This window comes from Bufo bufo, chromosome 6 (assembly GCF_905171765.1).
Source record: "Bufo bufo chromosome 6, aBufBuf1.1, whole genome shotgun sequence".
Taxonomy (NCBI): Eukaryota; Metazoa; Chordata; class Amphibia; order Anura; family Bufonidae; genus Bufo; species Bufo bufo.
In genome coordinates, this window is record NC_053394.1 from 5900139 (window position 1) to 5925420 (window position 25282).

The window sequence follows — 25282 nt, forward strand, 5'->3', positions numbered from 1 at the left end:
AATCTGCATTTTACGCTTCCCTCGCCAAGTCTACAAAAAGGTGTCATCACACATCGGCCCCGGGTAATTCATCGCCAGACTGAGGTGTCTCTTAGTAAATTAGTCGCGGCTCTGAAGTCTACGCGGCTATGGTAGATCCGGCGGGCTGTGCCCCTCCTGCTAAGCCCCACTCCCGGGTCTCGCCACTTTAGAAACGTCGAGAGGCGCAGATTTTGGTGCAAATATGGCGTGTGCCATAATTGGAGACTTTTTTTACGCCTCGATAGTTAGAAACCTCAGTAATTGCCCCTCGATGACTGAAATCTACGTTAGCTCCGAGCTGCCAAAGGATTAACTCCGGAGCACGGAGAACCGGAGGAGGCAGGTGATTTATGATGAGGCCAGAGGACTACATCCCCCATCATGCACTGGTGTAATGGTCAAGCAGTGTAAACATAGGCCAGCAAATGCGCCAAAGTTATCGCAGTGGTTCAGATGGGGTTTAGACACTTTATACCAACTAACTGCTTGGCCTATTTTGGAATATTTGCCAAATTTGTGGCGCCCCTTTCCTGCTAAGCCATGGTCGAGCAAGACACAATAAAAGGTACATCGATTTCTGGCACATTTAGCTTAGTGAATCTCCCCCACAAGGGCCTATAGACAGGAAAGTACCGAACAAAGGGTTAATAGCATACTACCGCAAAAGGACCGCAGACAGGGATACTATATGGGCGCGCAGCATAGAACGGAGATTACATACCGCAGGAGCATAGACATGAACGTGGCACAATGTGTCGTAAAAATAATGACTTCCTCACAGGTGCTGCTGCTACTACCCCCATCAGCCGCTGACTACCACCACCCACAGGTGTACCTCTTCATATTCCACACATACTTCACCAGGAATATGTCACCTGTATCCGCTGAGTGACAGACATCTGCACTTTGTTCTTGATCAACACCAGCCGGATATATATAGCCGACTAATTACCATTCATATCACTCTCATAATTAGAGGCAGATAATAGTTCGCACCAAAATAATTGCATTGAAACATAATTAAAAAAAAACTGCAAATGAGTATTTGCTAAAAACAGAAGTTCGCAGAGGATTCACTGTTCATCTTCTGAATCTGTGTGATTGGTCTACATCATGGGAAAAGACCAGAGAAAAACATGAATTAATTGTTATTCTATGTCATGTCTGTCGCTGGAATAAGCTGAGAAGATTGTAACCGGCGGGCGGCTAATCACCTCGCAGGCACTATAAACTCCTGTAAAGCACATGGACCCCCTGTATACAAGAGTATAATTTATATAATACTGCCCATTACTTGAATATAACTGCTATAATACTGCCATCTATATACAAGAATATAACTACTATAATACTGCCTCCTATGTACAGGAATATAAATACTATAGTACTGCTTCTATGTACAAGAATATAACTACTATAATACTGCTTCTATGTACAAGAATATAACTACTATAATACTGCTCCTATGTATAAGAATATAACTACTATAACACTGCCTCCTATATACAAGAATATAACTACTATAATACTGCTCCTATGTACAGGAATATAAATACTATAGTACTGCTTCTATGTACAAGAATATAACTACTATAATACTGCTCCTATGTACAAGAATATAACTACTATAATACTGCTCCTATGTACAAGAATATAACTACTATAATACTGCTTCTATGTACAAGAATATAACTACTATAATACTGCTCCTATGTACAGGAATATAAATACTATAGTACTGCTTCTATGTACAAGAATATAACTACTATAATACTGCTCCTATGTACAAGAATATAACTACTATAATACTGCTCCTATGTACAGGAATATAAATACTATAGTACTGCTTCTATGTACAAGAATATAACTACTATAATACTGCTCCTATGTACAAGAATATAACTACTATAATACTGCTCCTATGTACAAGAATATAACTACTATAATACTGCTCCTATGTACAGGAATATAACTACTATAATACTGCTCCTATGTACTAGAATATAACTACTATAATACTGCTCCTATGTACAAGAATATAACTGCTATAATACTGCTCCTATGTACAAGAATATAACTACTATAATACCGCCTCCTATGTACAAGAATATAACTGCTATAATACTGCTCCTATGTACAAGAATATAACTACTATAATACTGCTCCTATGTACAAGAATATAACTACTATAATACTGCTCCTATGTACAGGAATATAAATACTATAGTACTGCTTCTATGTACAAGAATATAACTACTATAATACTGCTCCTATGTACAAGAATATAACTACTATAATACTGCTCCTATGTACAAGAATATAACTACTATAATACTGCTCCTATGTACAGGAATATAACTACTATAATACTGCTCCTATGTACTAGAATATAACTACTATAATACTGCTCCTATGTACAAGAATATAACTGCTATAATACTGCTCCTATGTACAAGAATATAACTACTATAATACCGCCTCCTATGTACAAGAATATAACTGCTATAATACTGCTCCTATGTACAAGAATATAACTACTATAATACCGCCTCCTATGTACAAGAATATAACTGCTATAATATTGCTCCTATGTACAAGAATATAACTACTATAATACTGCTCCTATGTACAAGAATATAACTACTATAATACTGCCTCCTATGTACAAGAATATATCTACTATAATACTGCTCCTATGTACAAGAATATAACTACTATAATACTGCCTCCTATGTACAAGAATATAACTACTATAATACTGCTCCTATGTACAAGAATATAACTACTATAATACTGCTCCTATGTACAAGAATATAACTACTATAATACTGCTCCTATGTACAAGAATATAACTACTATAATACTGCCTCCTATGTACAAGAATATAACTACTATAATACTGCTCCTATGTACAAGAATATAACTACTATAATACTGCTCCTATGTACAAGAATATAACTACTATAATACTGCTCCTATGTACAAGAATATAACTACTATAATACTGCCTCCTATGTACCAGAATATAAATACTATAATACTGCCTCCTATGTACAAGAATATAACTACTATAATACCGCTCCTATGTACAAGAATATAACTACTATAATACTGCCTCCTATGTACAAGAATATAACTACTATAATACTGCCTCCCTTGTACAAGAATATAACTCCTATAATACTGCTCCTATGTACAAGAATATAACTACTATAATACTGCCTCCTATGTACAAGAATATAACTCCTATAATACTGCCTCCTATGTACAAGAAAATAACTACTATATACACTAACTATCTATCAATACACAGTCGTGCAGTCTACCATTACCACAGTGTATAACATCCAGCCTCTAGCCGTGCAGTCTTCCATTACCACAGGTGTATAACATCCAGCCTCTAGCCATGCAGTATACCATTACCACAGATTTATAACATCCAGCCTCTAGCCATGTAGTATACCATTACCACAGTGTATAACATCCATCCTCTAGCCATGCAGTCTACCATTACCACAGTGTATAACATCCACCCTCTACCCATGCAGTCTACCATTACCTCAGTGTATAACATCCAGTCTCTAGCCATGCAGTCTACCATTACCACAGATGTATAACATCCAGCCTCTAGCCGTCAGTCTACCATTACCACAGTGTATAACATCCAGCCTCTAGCCGTCAGTCTACCATTACCACAGTGTATAACATCCAGCCTCTAGCCGTGCAGTCTACCATTTCCACAGGTGTATAACATCCAGCCTCTAGCCATGCAGTCTACCATTACTACAGGTGTATAACATCCAGGCCCCAGCTATGCAGTTACCATTACAAGTATTGGTGACAGAATGGTTCGTAGTAAAGAGCTCCCTGAATTCCAGCCTGGTCCTGTAATACTATGTCACCACTGCCACAAGTCACTTCCTGAAATGTCTTCCCTCCTAGACATCCCACCACCATCTGCACCATCATCTGTGAGTGGTATTATTGTAAAGTGGAAGGACCCAGAGCAGCTGAGCCACAATGTGGAGACCACGTAAAGTTGCAGAGTCTTGGGGAGCAAGTGCATAAAAGTCACCAATGCTCTGCTGACTCCCTAACTGCAGAGAGCAGACCTCCTCTGCCATTAACATCGGCATACAATCTGTGCTGTATCGGGAGCCTCATAGCATGGGTACCCATTGCTGAGGCATGCCAGCCTTCCATCACCAAGCATAATGCCAGACGTGGGATGGAGGGTGTAAAGCACATGGCCACTGGAGTCTGGAGCAGTGGAGACATCTTCTGTGCAGTGACCAATCACACTTCTCTATTTTGCGGTCTGCGGACGAGTGTGGTGAATGCCAGGAGAACGTTACCTGCCTGACGGCATTGTGCCAGCTGTACAGGTTGGTGGAGGAGGGGTGATTCTGTGGGATGTCTTTAGGGGTTGGTGGAGGAGGGGTGATGCTGTGGGATGTCTATAGAGATTGGTGGAGGAGAGGTGATGCTGAGGGATGTCTTTAGAGGTTGGTGGAGGAGGGGTGATGCTGAGGGATGTCTTTAGAGGTTGGTGGAGGAGGGGTGATGCTGTGGGATGTCTTTAGAGGTTGATGGAGGAGAGGTGATGCTGAGGGATGTCTTTAGAGGTTGGTGGAGGAGGGGTGATGCTGTGGGATGTCTTTAGAGGTTGGTGGAGGAGGGGTGATGCTGTGGGATGTCTTTAGAGGTTGATGGAGGAGAGGTGATGCTGTGGGATGTCTTTAGAGGTTGGAGGAGAGGTGATGCTGCGGGATGTCTTTAGAGGTTGATGGAGGAGAGGTGATGCTGTGGGAGGTCTTTAGAGGTTGATGGAGGAGAGGTGATGCTGTGGGATGTCTTTAGAGGTTGATGGAGGGGAGGTGATGCTGTGGGATGTCTTTAGAGGTTGATGGAGGAGAGGTGATGCTGTGGGATGTCTTTAGAGGTTGATGGAGGAGAGGTGATGCTGTGGGATGTCTTTAGAGGTTGATGGAGGAGAGGTGATGCTGAGGGATGTCTTTAGAGGTTGGTAGAGGAGGGGTGATGCTGAGGGATGTCTTTAGAGGTTGGTGGAGGAGAGGTGATGCTGTGGGATGTCTTTAGAGGTTGGTGGAGGAGGGGTGATGCTGAGGGATGTCTTTAGAGGTTGGTGGAGGACAGGTGATGCTGCGGGATGTCTTTAGAGGTTGATGGAGGAGAGGTGATGCTGTGGGATGTCTTTGGAGGGTGATGCTGTGGGATGTCTTTAGAGGTTGGTGGAGGAGAGGTGATGCTGTGGGATGTCTTTAGAGGTTGGTGGAGGAGAGGTGATGCTGTGGGATGTCTTTAGAGGTTGGTGGAGGAGAGGTGATGCTGTGGGATGTCTTTAGAGGTTGGTGGAGGAGAGGTGATGCTGTGGGATGTCTTTAGAGGTTGGTGGAGGAGAGGTGATGCTGTGGGATGTCTTTAGAGGTTGGTGGAGGAGAGGTGATGCTGTGGGATGTCTTTAGAGGTTGGTGGAGGAGAGGTGATGCTGTGGGATGTCTTTAGAGGTTGGTGGAGGAGAGGTGATGCTGTGGGATGTCTTTAGAGGTTGGTGGAGGAGAGGTGATGCTGTGGGATGTCTTTAGAGGTTGGTGGAGGAGAGGTGATGCTGTGGGATGTCTTTAGAGGTTGGTGGAGGAGAGGTGATGCTGAGGGATGTCTTTAGAGGTTGGTGGAGGAGAGGTGATGCTGTGGGATGTCTTTAGAGGTTGGTGGAGGAGAGGTGATGCTGTGGGATGTCTTTAGAGGTTGGTGGAGGGGAGGTGATGCTGAGGGATGTCTTTAGAGGTTGGTGGAGGAGGGGTGATGCTGTGGGATGTCTTTAGAGGTTGATGGAGGAGAGGTGATGCTGTGGGATGTCTTTAGAGGTTGATGGAGGAGAGGTGATGCTGTGGGATGTCTTTAGAGGTTGATGGAGGAGAGGACCTTATTTCTAGTGAAGTGAAATCTTAATGCTTCAGCAGACAAGACATTGTGGACAATTGTATGGTGACAACTTTGTGGGAACAGTTTTGGGAAGGCCTTTTTCTGCTCCTCCATGACTGCACCCAGTGCACAGAGCTCGTTAGAGACTTGGTTGGATATAGAAGAACTTGGCTGACCACACAGAGCCCTCAACCTCATCCAGTGCCAGAACAGACACTGCCAGCTTGTCCCACTCCTCCAAAATCAAGGTTTGAAGCCTTTCCAGAGGAGCAAAGGAGGAACCTTCCAAGAAGAGCAAAGGGACCAACTCCTTATTCATGGAGAATGTATGTAGACATAGAAGGTCAGAGAAGCTCGTGGAGGGGTCAAATACTTTTCCCCATATAGTGTATGTCTCAGCAGAACATTGTGGGAGCCCACCCCCCTGTAGTGATTGCTGATGGTGGGGGAGGGGACGGCCCTTGTTTCGTGCAGATCTTGGGGCGCTGCTGACTCATCTTCTGTCCTCATTAAATCCTCCTCAGCGCGGCCGCCTCCCGTCTCCGGGTGCACAGAATGGACTCAGCAGTTTTTGGTTGGAGCGGTTTTCAGTTTTTCCTTCTCCCTAAAGATTTATTTCAGCTTTAATATTTAACGGGAAAAAAATTCAAAAACCAACAATTCTCAGAGGCGAATTCTGCTCAGATTTATTTAACCCTTTCACAGTCTCTGATTCATAATAAAGTTTTTTAAGCACAAATTAACCCGAATCTCACATAAGGCGATGTGAATAAGCCTTCTGTAGGAAACCCCTTTTCGTGCCGGAAAATTCCAGAAGCTTCTAAATCACTCGTCTTTTTTGACTGCTCTTAACTCCCTGGATGCATCATTTCCAATATTATAAATCCTCCCCACAGTGGGTGGAGCTAACTTGTCACATGATACCTGACGATGGGGGGGACCTGCAAGCATGTAAATTGGCAACAATGAAATATATATGTAAATTAGCTCTTGTGAAAGTATATGTAAATGAGTTACTATCAGCCAACCCAGAATCTTCTTCATATGGGTGGAAAGTAGAAACCACATAAGTGGGTGTGGTCTGACAATGATTTGCTGGGGCGGGAAAATCCATGACATGGATAGCCGAAGTATGCAACAATGTATCAAGCAGACTACAGTGTGGGGGAGGGGTCACACCCAGTAAGGAAGAGTTACAGGAATACCGAATTTATGTGGGGGGGTTTTGTTTTGAATTTTTTCATTTTTAAAAATTGTCTTTAGTCTTTTCTGTGCCTTAAGGGGGTGATCCCATGACTAATGTAAAAAATGATAATCATCGACATATAGAACATGACAATCTCTTTCTAACAAAGCTGGAACCAGCCCTGCACCTCACATGGATCCAGAGATCTCCCCATTCATTGCTCTGCTAAATTTATATAAAGTGGACAGCTCAAGGGGCGTGTCTTTTCTGCTGCTTCTAAGGGGGCGTGTCTCAGCTCTCCCTATCACAGCTCAGGAGGCAGTTGAAGGATGAGACTGAGCATGTGCGGCCATCTCAGTGAGCAGGACAAAGAAATGAGAAAACAAACAGCAGGTGGCGCTGTACAGATACATTTTATTGAATAACTCAATGGCTATGCTATATTGTTAATTACATGCAATTACAAAAGTATTCAGATCCAGGGGCTGGTTTGAAAACTGTAGAATATATATATTGTGGGACAACCCCATTAAGGGGACTGGGCCCTGTGATAATGTCACCGTGCTCTACTTCTGTTTGACAGGGCATTATGTCTATGGGAGGGCCAGGGTCGCCAATTCCTGGACAGTCACTAAAAATAAGGGACTTTTTCCAGTGTCCATGAAAAAAATTAGATGTGTCCGTGATTTTTTTAGGCTGTTAGTTCCCGAGCAGGACTTTGTAATGCTCACATGTTAGAGCTCACTGTAAATACTCTTAGTATCTGACCTATAGACATGGATCACCTCTAATCTTTATAGTTTTCCAGTCTGTCCGTGATTTTTGGATAAATTGTTCAGAAAAAAAAAAAAAATTTAGGTTAGCAACCCTGGGGAGGGCCTTAATAACCTTATACACATGGCCGACCTGGGTCCCCTGGGAAGCCATCTGCATATATTGGGGGGTTGACTAACCATTTAGATGCCATGGTTGCTTTTGACTGCAGCATGGAAGGAGTTAAATGCCCAGGATGAGAGTTCTGGGATATAAAGCTGCCCCGTGATGCTGACGGTGCGAGCACAGCTCCCCTGCCTACCCGACACCCGCACCATACGTATCTAACACAGGGCTATGTACGGCACATGTCACCAGGGGGTGGAAGGGTCTTCTGTAAATAAAGATTGGAATGAACTGATACATGACATCCCTGCGTGGCCTTCCGATTGTTGGCCATCAGATTGTGACCCAGTTCTTTCTAAATCTACTCCAAGTCCAGCATCCGAACGTAGATGTGTCGCCAATGTCCCAAAATAAAAGAATTGAAACATTTCCGTCATTTGGCTTCATAAAGCCACGCCCCAAAACGGTCAGCCATGAGGAGGACCTGATTGGCCGAAAGGACACTATATAACCTGGTCACCAGTTTGTGTTCTGTGAAACAGATTGGCGCCAACTGTCTATAAATGTGCCCCTCTGTCCTGGATGAGGGGCCCCTGCTGTCTGGCCCTGATGTTAACCCTTCATCCAACTTCAAATTGTCTGCTTCTTAGATGGCGCCTCCTTCGGAGAGATTGCGGCGGCTCAGATCACTGCACAAAGCCCGAAGAAGAGAGACGCAGGGACGCTTTGAATTGTGAAGAGCGCATTGTACATCTGAGCTGCAGATAAGGAGCCGTCTCATTCACAACATTCTCAATGTGTTTCTTTCTCCTGCGCGTGGTAGAGGCGGCGGCGCGGGGACCCTTGCAGCGCACATTGAAGCTGGTGCATTGCATTGATTCCTGGGCTCGGAGTCTCTGTTCGTGAGCTGGCACTGGTCAGAGGGCATTAAAATAAAGCAGCTCTGTTCTCCAGATGGGGAGAATATAATGGCACTATCTGTGGCGGGGAGGGGGAGGGGATAAGCTCTTAGGACCCGAAGCCGACAAAAGCTTCTGGTAACAAGAACAAAAAGCAGAAATGAATTCCTGCATGGAGGCCGCATAAAACCATCCGGAATCCTGCTGCTTGTCAGGCTGCTATAATAGGACATCGGATGGGATTTGGGCACCGCTGGTTTTCGTGGACACGCTGCTGACCCTCACCGCTTATTTGCAGGCCGCCCCCTGTTTTGTAACATTATCATACTGCGCTCGTGTAAGCTGAAGATCTGGACATAATTGAGAAATCCTCCGGCTTCTTCCTTCATTGTCCTAACCGAATGTGAGGTCGTTCCGGCCGTACAACTACATCAAAAGGGCCCATGGTGGGGCCCGGCAGAACCTCACCGGCCAATCAGAGCTGAGGATGAGGCTACAAAAGAGAAGTCAGATCACTGAAATACACTACACATATATAACACTGCTACATGGTGCTTCCATTATACTGCAGGGGTAGGCAACCTCCGGCACGCTACAACTCCCAGCATGCATACTTGCTCTTCTCGAGACTCAGAAATGAATGGAGAATGCTGGGAACTGTAGTTTTATAACAGCTAGAGTGCTTAAATAACCGTGCTATAGAGTACTCAAATAATACTACCAAACAGTACTGACTAATAGTGCCATATAGGGGCCACATAACACTGCCAGACCCTGCGTAATATGGCCATATAGTCCCACTACAGTTTACACTGCATCCACATAACACTGCCTTATCAGTACCAAATAGTGTCTATAGTGCTGACATGTCAGTACCCTAGAGCACTGACATAATCCTGCCAACCCTACAGTATCTACATAGTACTGCTATACAGCAATGACTAATACCGCACGTGGAAGCCTCTGTCGGTTCTGGCCACGCTCTTGTGACATTTCTTCCTGTAATTGAAGTCTACAGCTGAAGCCAGGATCAAAAACAAGTCTTCTGAGTAAGGGCTCATGCCCACGAACCTAAGGGCTCCGTGCCCGTGCTGCGGACAGAAAATTGCCGTCCACATCGCACGGGCACCGACCGTGGGGCAGCTGCATGCGGATCACGGACCCATTCTCTTGCATGCACTACTTTTTTGCGGTGCGGAGGCACGGCCAGAAACACCACGGAAGCACACCGTAGTGCTTCCGTGGGGTTCTAATCCGTGCTTCCGCACCGCACCACCGGATTTTCTGACCCATTCAAGTGAATGGGTCCGCATTCGTGATGCGGAGTGCATACGGCTGGTGACCCGTGTATATGCGGTCCGCAGCACAGGTATGGAGCCCTTATTTTCGTGGGCATGAGCTCAAAGGCCTCGTTCACATTTCCATGTCCGTGATTACTTCCTCAGCCGTAAGCTCACTCCAGCCGAGACCCGGTACAGTGTAGTGGAGAGAGAGCGCCTGGCCATGAAGTGGGCACTCGAGTCTCTCCGCTATTATTTGTTGGGGAGAACACTCCACCTGGTGACCGACCACTGCCCTCTCAAGTGGATGAGCCAGGCCAAGGACAGAAATGCCCGGGTCACCGATGGTTCCTTTCCCTACAGAACTTTAAATTTACAGTGGAACACAGGGCAGGCCGGTTGCATGGAAACGCGGATGCCCTGTCCCGAGTACATTGTCTGGTGAGTGTTCACCCCCTCAGGGTTGAACAAAGGGGGGAGGGGGGTGGTATGTGACACAGTGAGAGGTTTGGTCTGGGAAAACAGGTATTGTCCTCCCAGCGTGTGCTGCTGGGTTGATTTTCAGCCAGGTGAGGTCAAATACTGGACTGGATTTTAATTGCCGGTCCGGGGTTTTGGCAGCACCTGGCTGTCCTTAAATAGGCAGCTGGGCTCAACAGCAGGATCTCTGTGTTGGGATCCGAGGCTTGGTGCCAGGTTGGAGGGCTGAGACCCATGGGCCGAGGAAACAGGCCCCCTAAAGCCTGCCGTGGACTGCTGGAGGCAGAACTGACATCGAGGTGACTTGTCTTATAGGAACTTTCCAATTTGTGTGAAGTAAACACCAAGACTGCAAAGTAACGCATTGTTTTGTGCATCTGCCTCAAGTGTGAATAAAAACTCAAGTTTTGCATTAAGAACTTGTCTTTTGCCTCTGTACTGCGTCTGCTTACCCTATCTACCAGAGCGAAACCCCACAATACCCAGTCTGATAGAGAGATAAGCTAGCCTCCATATACCCAGTCTGATAGAGAGAGAGAAGCTAGCCTCCATATACCCAGTCTGATAGAGAGAGGAGCTATCCTCCATATACCCAGTCTGATATAGAGAGAAGCTAGCCTCCATATACCCAGTCTGATAGAGAGAGAAGCTAGCCTCCATATACCCAGTCGGAAGGAGAGAGGAGCTATCCTCCATATACCCAGTCTGATAGAGAGAGAAGCTAGCCTCCATATACCCAGTCGGAAGGAGAGAGGAGCTATCCTCCATATACCCAGTGTGATAGAGAGAGAAGCTAGCCTCCATATACCCAGTCTGATAGAGAGAGAAGCTAGCCTCCATATACCCAGTCTGATAGAGAGAGAAGCTAGCCTCCATATACCCAGTCTGATAGAGAGAGGAGCTAGCCTCCATATACCCAGTCTGATAGAGAGAGGAGCTAGCCTCCATATACCCAGTCTGATAGAGAGAGGAGCTAGCCTCCATATAACCAGTCTGATAGAAAGAGGAGCTAGCCTCCATATACCCAGTCTGATAGAGAGAGAAGCTAGCCTCCATATACCCAGTCTGATAGAGAGAGGAGCTAGCCTCCATATACCCAGTCTGATAGAGAGAGGAGCTAGCCTCCATATACCCAGTCTGATAGAGAGAGGAGCTAGCCTCCATATACCCAGTCTGATAGAGAGAGGAGCTAGCCTCCATATACCCAGTCTGATAGAGTGAGAAGCTAGCCTCCATATACCCAGTCGGAAGGAGAGAGGAGCTATCCTCCATATACCCAGTGTGATAGAGAGAGGAGCTAGCCTCCATATACCCAGTCTGATAGAGAGAGGAGCTAGCCTCCATATAACCAGTCTGATAGAAAGAGGAGCTAGCCTCCATATACCCAGTGTGATAGAGAGAGGAGCTAGCCTCCATATACCCAGTGTGATAGAGAGAGAAGCTAGCCTCCATATACCCAGTCTGATAGAGAGAGGAGCTAGCCTCCATATAACCAGTCTGATAGAAAGAGGAGCTAGCCTCCATATACCCAGTGTGATAGAGAGAGGAGCTAGCCTCCATATACCCAGTCTGATAGAGAGAGAAGCTAGCCTCCATATACCCAGTCTGATAGAGAGAGGAGCTAGCCTCCATATACCCAGTCTGATAGAGAGAGGAGCTAGCCTCCATATACCCAGTCTGATAGAGAGAGAAGCTAGCCTCCATATACCCAGTGTGATAGAGAGAAAAGCTAGCCTCCATATACCCAGTCGGAAGGAGAGAGGAGCTATCCTCCATATACCCAGTGTGATAGAGAGAGGAGCTAGCCTCCATATACCCAGTCTGATAGAGAGAGGAGCTAGCCTCCATATAACCAGTCTGATAGAAAGAGGAGCTAGCCTCCATATACCCAGTGTGATAGAGAGAGGAGCTAGCCTCCATATACCCAGTGTGATAGAGAGAGAAGCTAGCCTCCATATACCCAGTCTGATAGAGAGAGGAGCTAGCCTCCATATAACCAGTCTGATAGAAAGAGGAGCTAGCCTCCATATACCCAGTGTGATAGAGAGAGGAGCTAGCCTCCATATACCCAGTCTGATAGAGAGAGAAGCTAGCCTCCATATACCCAGTCTGATAGAGAGAGGAGCTAGCCTCCATATACCCAGTCTGATAGAGAGAGGAGCTAGCCTCCATATACCCAGTCTGATAGAGAGAGGAGCTAGCCTCCATATACCCAGTCTGATAGAGAGAGAAGCTAGCCTCCATATACCCAGTGTGATAGAGAGAAAAGCTAGCCTCCATATACCCAGTCTGATAGAGAGAGGAGCTAGCCTCCATATACCCAGTCTGATAGAGAGAGAAGCTAGCCTCCATATACCCAGTCTGATAGAGAGAGAAGCTAGCCTCCATATACCCAGTCTGATAGAGAGAGGAGCTAGCCTCCATATACCCAGTCTGATAGAGAGAGGAGCTAACCTCCATATACCCAGTCTGATAGAGAGAGGAGCTAGCCTCCATATAACCAGTCTGATAGAGAGAGGAGCTAGCCTCCATATACCCAGTCTGATAGAGAGAGGAGCTAGCCTCCATATACCCAGTCTGATAGAGAGAGAAGCTAGCCTGCATATACCCAGTCTGATAGAGAGAGGAGCTAACCTCCATATACCCAGTCTGATAGAGAGAGGAGCTAGCCTCCATATAACCAGTCTGATAGAGAGAGGAGCTAGCCTCCATATACCCAGTCTGATAGAGAGAGGAGCTAGCCTCTATATACCCAGTCTGATAGAGAGAGGAGCTAGCCTCCATATACACAGTCTGATAGAGAGAGAAGCTAACCTCCATATACCCAGTCGGAAGGAGAGAGAAGCTAGCCTCCATATTCCCAGTCTGATAGAGAGAGAAGCTAGCCTCCATATACCCAGTCTGATAGAGAGAGGAGCTAACCTCCATATACCCAGTCGGAAGGAGAGAGAAGCTAGCCTCCATATACCCAGTCTGATAGAGAGAGGAGCTAGCCTCCATATACCCAGTCTGATAGAGAGAGAAGCTAGCCTTCATATACCCAGTCTGATAGAGAGAGGAGCTAGCCTCCATATACCCAGTCTGATAGAGAGAGAAGCTAACCTCCATATACCCAGTCTGATAGAGAGAGGAGCTAGCCTCCATATAACCAGTCTGATAGAAAGAGGAGCTAGCCTCCATATAACCAGTCTGATAGAGAGAGGAGCTAGCCTCCATATACCCAGTCTGATAGAGAGAGAAGCTAGCCTCCATATAACCAGTCTGATAGAGAGAGGAGCTAACCTCCATATACCCAGTCGGAAGGAGAGAGAAGCTAGCCTCCATATACCCAGTCTGATAGAGAGAGAAGCTAGCCTCCATATACCCAGTCTGATAGAGAAGCTAACGGAAAATGCAAATGTGATCGCACACTACATCCAGCACTCTGCCCTCCATGCTGGATGAGACATTGGTTTATATTTTGGCCAAAGCATAGTAAGCCACTCACCGCGTCAAGGTCGTCTCATGAGTGGTCCCTAACTCTTGTTCCTACCTGTTCATGGGCCATGACAGCCACATAAAATCCAGGGAATGCAGGTCAGCATGCACGCCAAGTACACTTTGCTTGTAACCCCGTCCGGTGCCATTACAGCTTTCATCGGATCCAGGGATGCAAGTACCAACATGCATGCTGAACCCACCATATACTTCTCCTGGAGCCAGATGGCTAATGGTAGGTTCTATACAAGCAGACTCAGTTTTATACTGACTTTAAAACCAGCCTCAAGGACAGATTAACTGGTCAGGTGTGCAATGACTCCAAGGAGATCGCCACGCCTCCAATATATACTACAAAGAAAAAAATAAGGGGTTGGGTCAGCACAACCTGCCTGTAGGTGCAGATCACTATGGCAAAATACATATATAAACGGAAAATGCAAATGTGATCGCACACTACATCCAGCACTCTGCCCTCCATGCTGGATGAGACATTGGTTTATATTTTGGCCAAAGCATAGTAAGCCACTCACCGCGTCAAGGTCGTCTCATGAGTGGTCCCTAACTCTTGTTCCTACCTGTTCATGGGCCATGACAGCCACATAAAATCCAGGGAATGCAGGTCAGCATGCAAGCCAAGTACACTTTGGGAACAAGAGGAACAAGAGTTAGGGACCACTCATGAGACGACCTTGACGCGGTGAGTGGCTTACTATGCTTTGGCCAAAATATAAACCAATGTCTCATCCAGCATGGAGGGCAGAGTGCTGGATGTAGTGTGCGATCACATTTGCATTTTCCGTTTATATATGTATTTCGCCATAGTGATCTGCACCTACAGGCAGGTTGTGCTGACCCAACCCCTTATTTTTTTCTTTGTAGTATATATTGGAGGCGTGGCGATCTCCTTGGAGTCATTGCACACCTGACCAGTTAATCTGTCCTTGAGGCTGGTTTTAAAGTCAGTATAAAACTGAGTCTGCTTGTATAGAACCTACCATTAGCCATCTGGCTCCAGGAGAAGTATATGGTGGGTTCAGCGTGCATGTTGGTACTTGCATCCCTGGATCCGATGAAAGCTGTAATGGCACCGGACGGGGTTACAAGCAAAGTGTACTTGGCTTGCATGCTGACCTGCATTCCCTGGATTTTATGTGGCTGTCATGGCCCATGAACAGGTAGGAACAAGAGTTAGGGACCACTCATGAGACGACCTTGACGCGGTGAGTGGCTTACTATGCTTTGGCCAAAATATAAACCAATGTCTCATCCAGCATGGAGGGCAGAGTGCTGGATGTAGTGTGCGATCACATTTGCATTTTCCGTTTATATATGTATTTCGCCATAGTGATCTGCACCTACAGGCAGGTTGTGCTGACCCAACCCCTTATTTTTTCCTGATAGAGAAGCTAGACTCCATATACCCAGTCTGATAGAGAGAGAAGCTAGCCTCCAAATATCCAGTCTGATAGAGAGAGAGAGAGAGAGAAGCTAGCCTCCATATACAGGAATTGGACTTGGAGCAGGACGATATTAGCAACAGTGGATGAATGTTATAGTAAAGTCAGAGCAATAGTGTAGCGATATTAGGCTCCCTGCCACCCAGATCCTAGTCCAGCTGTCCTCCCGATAAGCCTGTCTGAATACCGGCCAAACTCCACTTATTATGGAGGCCCGTAGTGTCAGCGCGGTGATCCCTCGGCGAGTCAGATCGTTCACAAACCTCTACCTTCTTCAGGATGTAACTGCAGAGAGTTACCACTCAGTATCATACCAACCACAGAGTTAAATTCTTAAAAGCATATCGATTTAAAAACAATTGGATGCAGCACTTGAGAAAGCCGAAGTAGGCAAAACCAGTCGGGCAGAAGAACTGCATCCAATTGTATTTTTATCGATATACTTGAATTTTAACTCTGTGAGTATAATAAAAGAAAGACCTTTTCTTACCGTTACGCCCTGCACAATGTCTTTGTTTCTTCTCTCCCCCTGAGTTATCACACTATCTGGAGGTCCGTATGATACCGAGTGGTATCTCTCTGCAGATTTATCCCAAGGAAGGAAGTAGATTGTGAGTGATCTGACTCACTGAGGGATCACCACGCTGAAACTACGGGGCCTCACCACCAGGCACAGGCGTCATCGTCTTGCATGGGCCAGGGGCATCTACACTGGACGAGGGACGAGTGGCCTCAGTGCTGTTCACTGATAAAAGTCGATTCACACTGAGCAGAAATTATGGCCACCAACGATGCTGGAGACGTCAAGGAGAGCGCTCTGTCATCACCAGACGAGCCTTTAGTGGTGGTGGTGTCACAGTGCGGGCAGGTGTGTCCCGTCAGTACAGAACGGTCCTACACTGTGTGAATGGTCCAGTGACAACCCAGACTACCTGAAGAACATCATTACTCCAGTCATTGTACCTCTGCAGGAACAACACAGGCCTAATGTCATCTTCATGGACAATGCTCCAGCTCATCGAGGTCACATCATTAGGAAACGGCTGCTGGAAACTGGCGGACCTCACATGGAGCGGCCTCCAGACCTGAATCACAATAATTAGAACAAGAGGAATGAGGACAAGTGCTTACAATTTATGAGGGAAAAGGGGTGACACAAAATGTAAAAGTGCTTATTTTGTACAATGATCCAGTTATCTTGGGAAATAGGGGAGTAGATATAATGCTGCATGAGCCAGTCACGAGCCGATATATGTATTGCTTCTGGGTGTATGGGTGCGGTTATACGTAAAGGGGCTATATATGGAGTGGGGTTAGATCAGGGGATGTGATAGGCCTCCCTAAAAAGATGTGTTTTAGTTAGCGACTTAAACTGTGTATATTGTGATTTAACCTAATTGCTGGGGTAGGGCATTCCAGAGAAGTGGTGCAGCTCGGGAGAAGTCTTGGAGCTGGAAGTGGGAGGTTCAAATTATAGTGGATGTCAGTGGTAAATCATTTACAGAACTAGGAGCACGGGAAGGGTGGTAGACAGAGATGAGGGAGCAGAAGCACTGTGGAGAGCATGGGTAGGATGGTAGACAGAGATGAGGGAGGAGATATAGGGAGCTACAGCACTGTGAAGACCACGAGTAGGGTGGTGGACAGAGATGAGGAGGAGATGTAGGGGGTGTAGCACAGTGGAGACCACGGGTAGGATGGTACATAGAGATGAAGAGGAGATGTAGGGATGCAGCACTGTGGAGAGCACGGCTAGGATGGTAGACAGAGATGAGGAGGAGATGTAGGGGTGCAGCACTGTGAAGACCACGAGTAGGATGGTAGAAAGAGATGAAAGAAGAGAGGTAGGGGGTTCAGCACTGTGGAGAGCACGGGTAGGGTGGTAGACAGAGATGAGGAGGATATGTAGGAGGTGCAGCACTGTGGAGAGTACAGGTAGGATGGTAGACAGAGATGAGGAGGAGATGTAGGGGGTGCAGCACAGTGGAGAGCACGGGTAGGATGGTACATAGAGATGAGGAGGAGATGTAGGGGGTGCAGCACTGCAGAGAGCACGGCTAGGATGGTAGAAAGAGATGAGGGAAGAGATGTAGGGGGTGCAGCACTGTGGAGAGCACGGGTAGGGTGGTAGACAGAGATGAGAAGGAGATGTAGGGGGTGCAGCACTGTGGAGAGCACGGGTAGGGTGGTAGACAGAGATGAGGATGAGATGTAGGGGGTGCAGCACTGTGGAGAGCACGGGTAGGGTGGTAGACAGAGATGAGGAGGAGATGTAGGGGGTGCAGCACTGTGGAGAGCACGGGTAGGGTGGTAGACAGAGATGAGAAGGAGATGTAGGGGGTGCAGCACTGTGGAGAGCACGGGTAGGGTGGTAGACAGAGATGAGGGGGAGATGTAGGGGGTGCAGCACTGTGGAGAGCACGGGTAGGGTGGTAGACGGAGATGAGGAGGAGATGTAGGGGGTGCAGCACTGTGGAGAGCACGGGTAGGGTGGTAGACAGAGATGAGGGGGAGATGGGGGTGCAGCACTGTGGAGAGCACGGGTAGGGTGGTAGACAGAGATGAGGGGGAGATGTAGGGGGTGCAGCACTGTGGAGAGCACGGGTATGGTGGTAGACGGAGATGAGGAGGAGATGTAGGGGGTGCAGCACTGTGGAGAGCACGGGTAGGGTGGTAGACGGAGATGAGGAGGAGATATAGGGAGCTTCAGCACTGTTGAGAACACGAGTAGGATGGTAGACAGAGATGAGAAGGAGATTAAGGGGTGCAGCACTGTGGAGACCACAGGTAGGGTGGTAGACAGAGATGAGGAGGAGATGTAGGGGCTGCAGCACTGTGGAGAGCATGGGGAGGGTGGTAGACAGAGATGAGGAGGAGATTTAGGGGGTGCAGCACTGTGGAGAGCATGGGTAGGATGGTAGACAGAGATGAGGGAAGAGAGGTAGGGGGTGCAGCACTGTGGAGAGCACGGATAGGGTGGTAGACAGAGATGAGGAGGAGATTTAGGGGGTGTATCACTGTGGAGAGCACGGATAGGGTGGTAGACAGAGATGAGGAGGAGATTTAGGGGGTGTATCACTGTGGAGAGCACGGATAGGGTGGTAGACAGAGATGAGGGAAGAGGTGTTGGAGGTGCAGCACTATAGAGATTACTGGTAGGATGGTAGACTGAGATGAGGGAAGAGATGTGCAGCACTGTGGAAAGCTTTGAGAGTGAGGACAAGCAGTTTATATTGAATCCTGTACTGTATAGGCAACCAGTGCAATCACTGGCACAGAGTGGAGGCCTCAGAGTAGTGGTTGGACAGATAGGTAACCCTGGCTGCTGCATTAAGGATAGACTGGAGAGGGGAGAGTCTGGTGAGGGGGAGGCCAATTAATAGTGAGTTGCAGTAATCGAGGAGGGAGTGGATCATGGCAGCAATGAGAGTTTTTGTTGTTTCCATAATGAGAAAGGAGCAGATTCTAGAGATGTTTTTGAGGTGCAGGCAACATAAGTGGGCAAAAGACTGAATATAGGGGGTGAAGGAATGATGAGTGTCAAACATAATGCCGAGACAGCAGGCATGCGGCCTAGACGTGATGGTAATGCCACACACTGAGATGGAGATATCTGGTTTAGATAGGTTGGTGGAAGGAGAAAACACCAGTAGTTCAGTTTTTGAAAGATCCAGTTTCAAACAGAGAGAAGACATGATGTTAGAGACAGACAGACAGTCACTGGTGTTCTGTAATACAGTAGGGGTGATGTCGGGGGAGGAAGTGTATAGTTGGGTGTCATCAGCATAGAGATGGTTCTGGAAACCAAATCTGATGATGGTCTGTCCAATTGGGGCTTTGTAGAGAGAGCAGAGAAGAGGGCCTAGGACTGAACCCTGAGGAACCCTAACAGCAAGAGGGAGAGGATGTGGAGCCAGCGAACAATACACTGAAAGAGCAGTCAGAGACATATGAAGAAAACCAAAAGAGGGCAGTGTCCTTTAGGCCGATAGATTGGAACATGGGGAGTAGGAGATGGTGGTCTACAGTGTCAAAAGCTGCAGAGACGTCAAGGAGATTTAGCAGAGAGTAGCCACCATTGCGTTTTGCTGTCAGGAATTTATTTGTCACTTTGGTGAGGGCAGTTTGTGTCGAATGTAGGGTGTGGAAACCAGATTGTAGTGGATCAATGAGAGAGAGTGAGCAGAGAGATAGTGGATGAGGCGAGAGTAGACCAGACGCTCCAGGAGACGGGACTGTTTATGGGGCTATTGAAGTCTCCCAAGATAAGGTTTGGTATTTCTGAAGACAGGAAGTGTGGCAGCCATCCAGGAGCTGGGTGGGTGACCCAGGGGACTAGTATACAACCGCTACTCTGAGGTAGAAAGGATGGAGGAGCCTGAGGGTGTGGACCTCAAAAGAAGTGAATGAGAGTGATGGGACTGGGGGGAATGACATGGAACGTGCATTCTGGGGACAGGAGTATGCTGATTCCACCACCATGTCTGTTCTCAGGTCTGGGGGTATGGGAGAAGTGTAGGCCACCGTAGGAAAGAGCAGCAGGGGAAGCTGTGTCAGATTCCTTAATCCAGGTTTCAGAGAGGGCCAGTAGGTTAAAAGAGTTAGTAAGAAAGAAGTTGTGAATGTAGGGGAGCTTGTTACACACAGACCGTGCATTCCAGTGCACAATTAAAAGAGGGAAGAGAAGGCGGACAACAAATGTTAGGCTACTTTCACACTTGCGCTTTCCCTTTCCGCTATTGAGATCTGTCATAGGATCTCAATATCGGGGGAAAACACTTCCATTTTGTCCCCATTCATTGTCAATAGGGACAAAACTGAACTGAACAAAACGGAGGGCACCAGAATACATTCCGATCCGTTTGGTTGTGTCCTCATTGTGGACAGAATAAAGCTGCAAGCAGTGTTCTTCTGTCCACGATGTGGTGCAAAGCAAGATGCATCCGTCCTGACACACAATGTAAGTCAATGGGGACGGATCCGCTTTCTCTGACACAATAGAAAACGGATCTGTCCACCATTAACTTTCAATGGTGTTCATGATGGATCCGCCTTGACTATGTTAAAGATAATGCAACCGGATCCGTAGCCATAATGAGATTAGCAGGAGTTTCTATGTGAAGTGAAATAAGAAGTAAAGAGAGTAAGAACAAATGTCTGCTGGATTTGTGAGCGAGCTGATTGCGCTTCTTCCTGGGATTTGATGGGATGAGATGATTCAGGAAGGTGAATAAAGTATGTGCGCTGTACAAGGGGGAGGGAAGGAGAATTCACATCTGGAAGTAAAAAGCACATGAGAAAATGGATATAGAGACAAGGCACATAGTAGAGGAAGAGTATGAAAATGCGTGGTACTGATTACTTACCTGTCTCCTGCCACGTTTAACTGCGTGACACTGTGCAAGCCCCCCTCACCGTGCACCTCTTATGCGGAGTCCCGATTGATAGGACTGTGTATGAAGGGGACTATGGCTAATTAACCGATCTGCAGACCAGAAGAGGAGGAACTTATCAAAGAAAAACAATCAAATCTAACCTCATGGCTGCCTCCAGCTACACACTAAGGGCTCATGAACACGACCGTTGTTGTTTTGCGGTCCGTTTTTCACAGATCCGTTGTTCTGATTTAAGTCCTCTTCCGTTCCGTTATTCTACAAAACATATCCGTATGGTTTCTGTATGCGATCCGTTTTTTGGGGATCGTAAATGGAAACAGTAACTTATTAATAACCAAATACATGAGCAATATGGGCTGGGCATAGCACTTCTACAGTCTGGATCCGCAAAATACGGATGAAATACGCATGACATACGGATGTTTTCCGTGTGCGTTCCATGTTTTGCAGACCCATTGATTTGAATGGGGCCTCAGACTGTGATTTGCGGACAATAATAGGACATGCACTACTTTTTTGCAGAACAGAAATACGGAAACAGTATGCACACGGAGTACCGTTGTTTTTGCGGACCTATTAAAGTGAATAGTTCTGCATACGGTCCACAAAAAAAACTAAATGGAAGCGAAAAGAAAATACGTCCGTGTGCATGAGCCCTAAGGATCACACCTTCTAAAAGAGATAAAATCTGCACTGAGCATAGACAGCCATAAAGATAGCATCAGCAAGTGTTTGAAGATTGTACAGGAGATGATATACAGCAAGCAGAGTTATTATACCATAAGAGTGTTTGAAGATTGTGCAGTACATATACTGTGTAGTAGATACAGTATATATCACACACACAGATACAGTATATATCACACACACACAGATCCAGTATATATCACACACACAGATACAGTATATATCACACACACACAGATACAGTATATATCACACACACATAGATACAGTATATATCACACACACATAGATCCAGTATATATCACACACACATAGATACAGTATATATCACACACACAGATACAGTATATATCACACACACACAGATACAGTATATATCACACACACAGATACAGTATATATCACACACACACAGATACAGTATATATCACACACACACAGATACAGTATATATCACACACACATAGATACAGTATATATCACACACACATAGATCCAGTATATATCACACACACATAGATACAGTATATATCACACACACAGATACAGTATATATCACACACACACAGATACAGTATATATCACACACACACAGATACAGTATATATCACACACACATAGATACAGTATATATCACACACACAGATACAGTATATATCACACACACAGATACAGTATATAACACACACACATAGATACAGTATATATCACACACACATAGATACAGTATATATCACACACACAGATACAGTATATATCACACACACAGATACAGTATATATCACACACACAGATACAGTATATATCACACACACATAGATACAGTATATATCACACACACATAGATACAGTATATATCACACACACATATACAGTATATATCACACACACATAGATACAGTATATATCACACACACATAGATACAGTATATATCACACACACACAGATCCAGTATATATCACACACACATAGATACAGTATATATCACACACACAGATACAGTATATATCACACACACAGATACAGTATATATCACACACACACAGATCCAGTATATATCACACACACATAGATACAGTATATATCACACACACAGATACAGTATATATCACACACACACAGATACAGTATATATCACACACACAGATCCAGTATATATCACACACACACAGATACAGTATATATCACACACACAGATACAGTATATATCACACACACACAGATACAGTATATATCACACACACATAGATACAGTATATATCACACACACAGATACAGTATATATCACACACACAGATACAGTATATATCACACACACACAGATCCAGTATATATCACACACACAGATACAGTATATATCACACACACAGATACAGTATATATCACACACACAGATACAGTATATATCACACACACAGATACAGTATATATCACACACACATAGATACAGTATATATCACACACACAGATACAGTATATATCACACACACAGATACAGTATATATCACACACACACAGATCCAGTATATATCACACACACAGATACAGTATATATCACACACACAGATACAGTATATATCACACACACAGATACAGTATATATCACACACACAGATACAGTATATATCACACACACAGATACAGTATATATCACACACACACAGATACAGTATATATCACACACACATATACAGTGGGATGCGAAAGTTTGGGCAACCTTGTTAATGGTCATGATTTTCCTGTATAAATCGTTGGTTGTTACGATAAATCTATCATATAGGAGACACACACAGTGATATCTGAGAAGTGAAATGAAGTTTATTGGATTTACAGAAAGTGCTATAATTGTTTATACAGAATTAGGCAGGTGCATAAATTTGGGAACTGTTGTCATTTTATTGATTCCAAAACCTTTAGAACTAATTATTGGAACTCAGATTGGCTTGGTAAGCTCAGTGACCCCTGACCTCCATACACAGGTGAATCCAATTATGAGAAAGAGTATTTAAGGGGGTCAATTGTAAGTTTCCCTCCTCTTTTAATTTTCTCTGAAGAGTAGCAACATGGGGGTCTCAAAACAACTCTCAAATGACCTGAAGCCAAAGATTGTTCACCATCATGGTTTAGGGGAAGGATACAGAAAGATATCAGTTGTCTGTTTCCACAGTTAGGAACATATTGAGGAAATGGAAGACCACAGGCTCAGTTCAAGTTAAGGCTCGAAGTGCCAGACCAAGAAAAATCTCGGATAGACAGAAGCGACGAATGGTGAGAACAGTCAGAGTCAACCCACAGACCAGCACCAAAGACCTACAACATCATCTTGCTGCAGATGGAGTCACTGTGCATCGTCCAACCATTCGGCGCACTTTACACAAGGAGATGCTGGATGCGAGAGGGATGCAGAGGAAGCCTTTTCTCCGCTTGAGGTGGGCTAAAGCACATTTGGACAAGCCAGCTTCATTTTGGAATAAGGTGCTGTGGACTGATGAAACTAAAATGGAGTTATTTGGCCATAACAAGGGGCGTTATGCATGGAGGAAAAAGAACACAGCGTTCCAAGAAAAACACCTGCTACCTACAGTAAAACTTGGTGGTGGTTCCATCATGCTGTGGGGCTGTGGGGCCAGTGCAGGGACTGGGAATCTTGTCAAAGTTGAGGGACGCATGGACTCCACTCAGTATCAGCAGATTCTGGAGACCAATGTCCAGGAATCAGTGACAAAGCTGAAGCTGCTCCGCGGCTGGATCTTCCAACAAGACAACGACCCTAAACACTGCTCAACATCCACTAAGGCATTTATGCAGAGGAGCAAGTACAACGTTCTGGAATGGCCTCTCAGTCCCCAGACCTGAATATAAAGAGAGCTGTCCATGCTCGGAAGCCATCCAACCTGAATGAACTAAAGATGTTATGTAAAGAGGAATGGTCCAAAATACCTTCAACCAGAATCCAGACTCTCATTGGAACCTACAGGAAGCGTTTAGAGGCTGTAATTTCTGCAAAAGGAGGATCTACTAAATATTGATTTCATTTCTTTTTTGTGGTGCCCAAATTTATGCACCTGCCTAATTGTGTTTAAACAATTATATCACACTTTCTGTAAATCCAATAAACTTCATTTCACTTCTCAGATATCACTGTGTGTGTCTCCTATATGATAGATTTAACTGACATTTATCGTAACAACCAACGATTTATACAGAAAAATCATGAGGATTAACAAGGTTGCCCAAACATTCGCATCCCACTGTAGATACAGTATATATTACACACACAATATACACTCACCTAAAGAATTATTAGGAACACCTGTTCTATTTCTCATTGATGCAATTATCTAGTCGACCAATCACATGGCAGTTGCTTCAATGCATTTAGGGGGGTGCTCCTGGTCAAGACAATCTCCTGAACTCCAAACTGAATGTCAGAATGGGAAAGAAAGGTGATTTAAGCAATTTTGAGCGTGGCATGGTTGTTGGTGCCAGACGGGCCGGTCTGAGTATTTCACAATCTGCTCAGTTACTGGGATTTTCACGCACAACCATTTCTAGGGTTTACAAAGAATG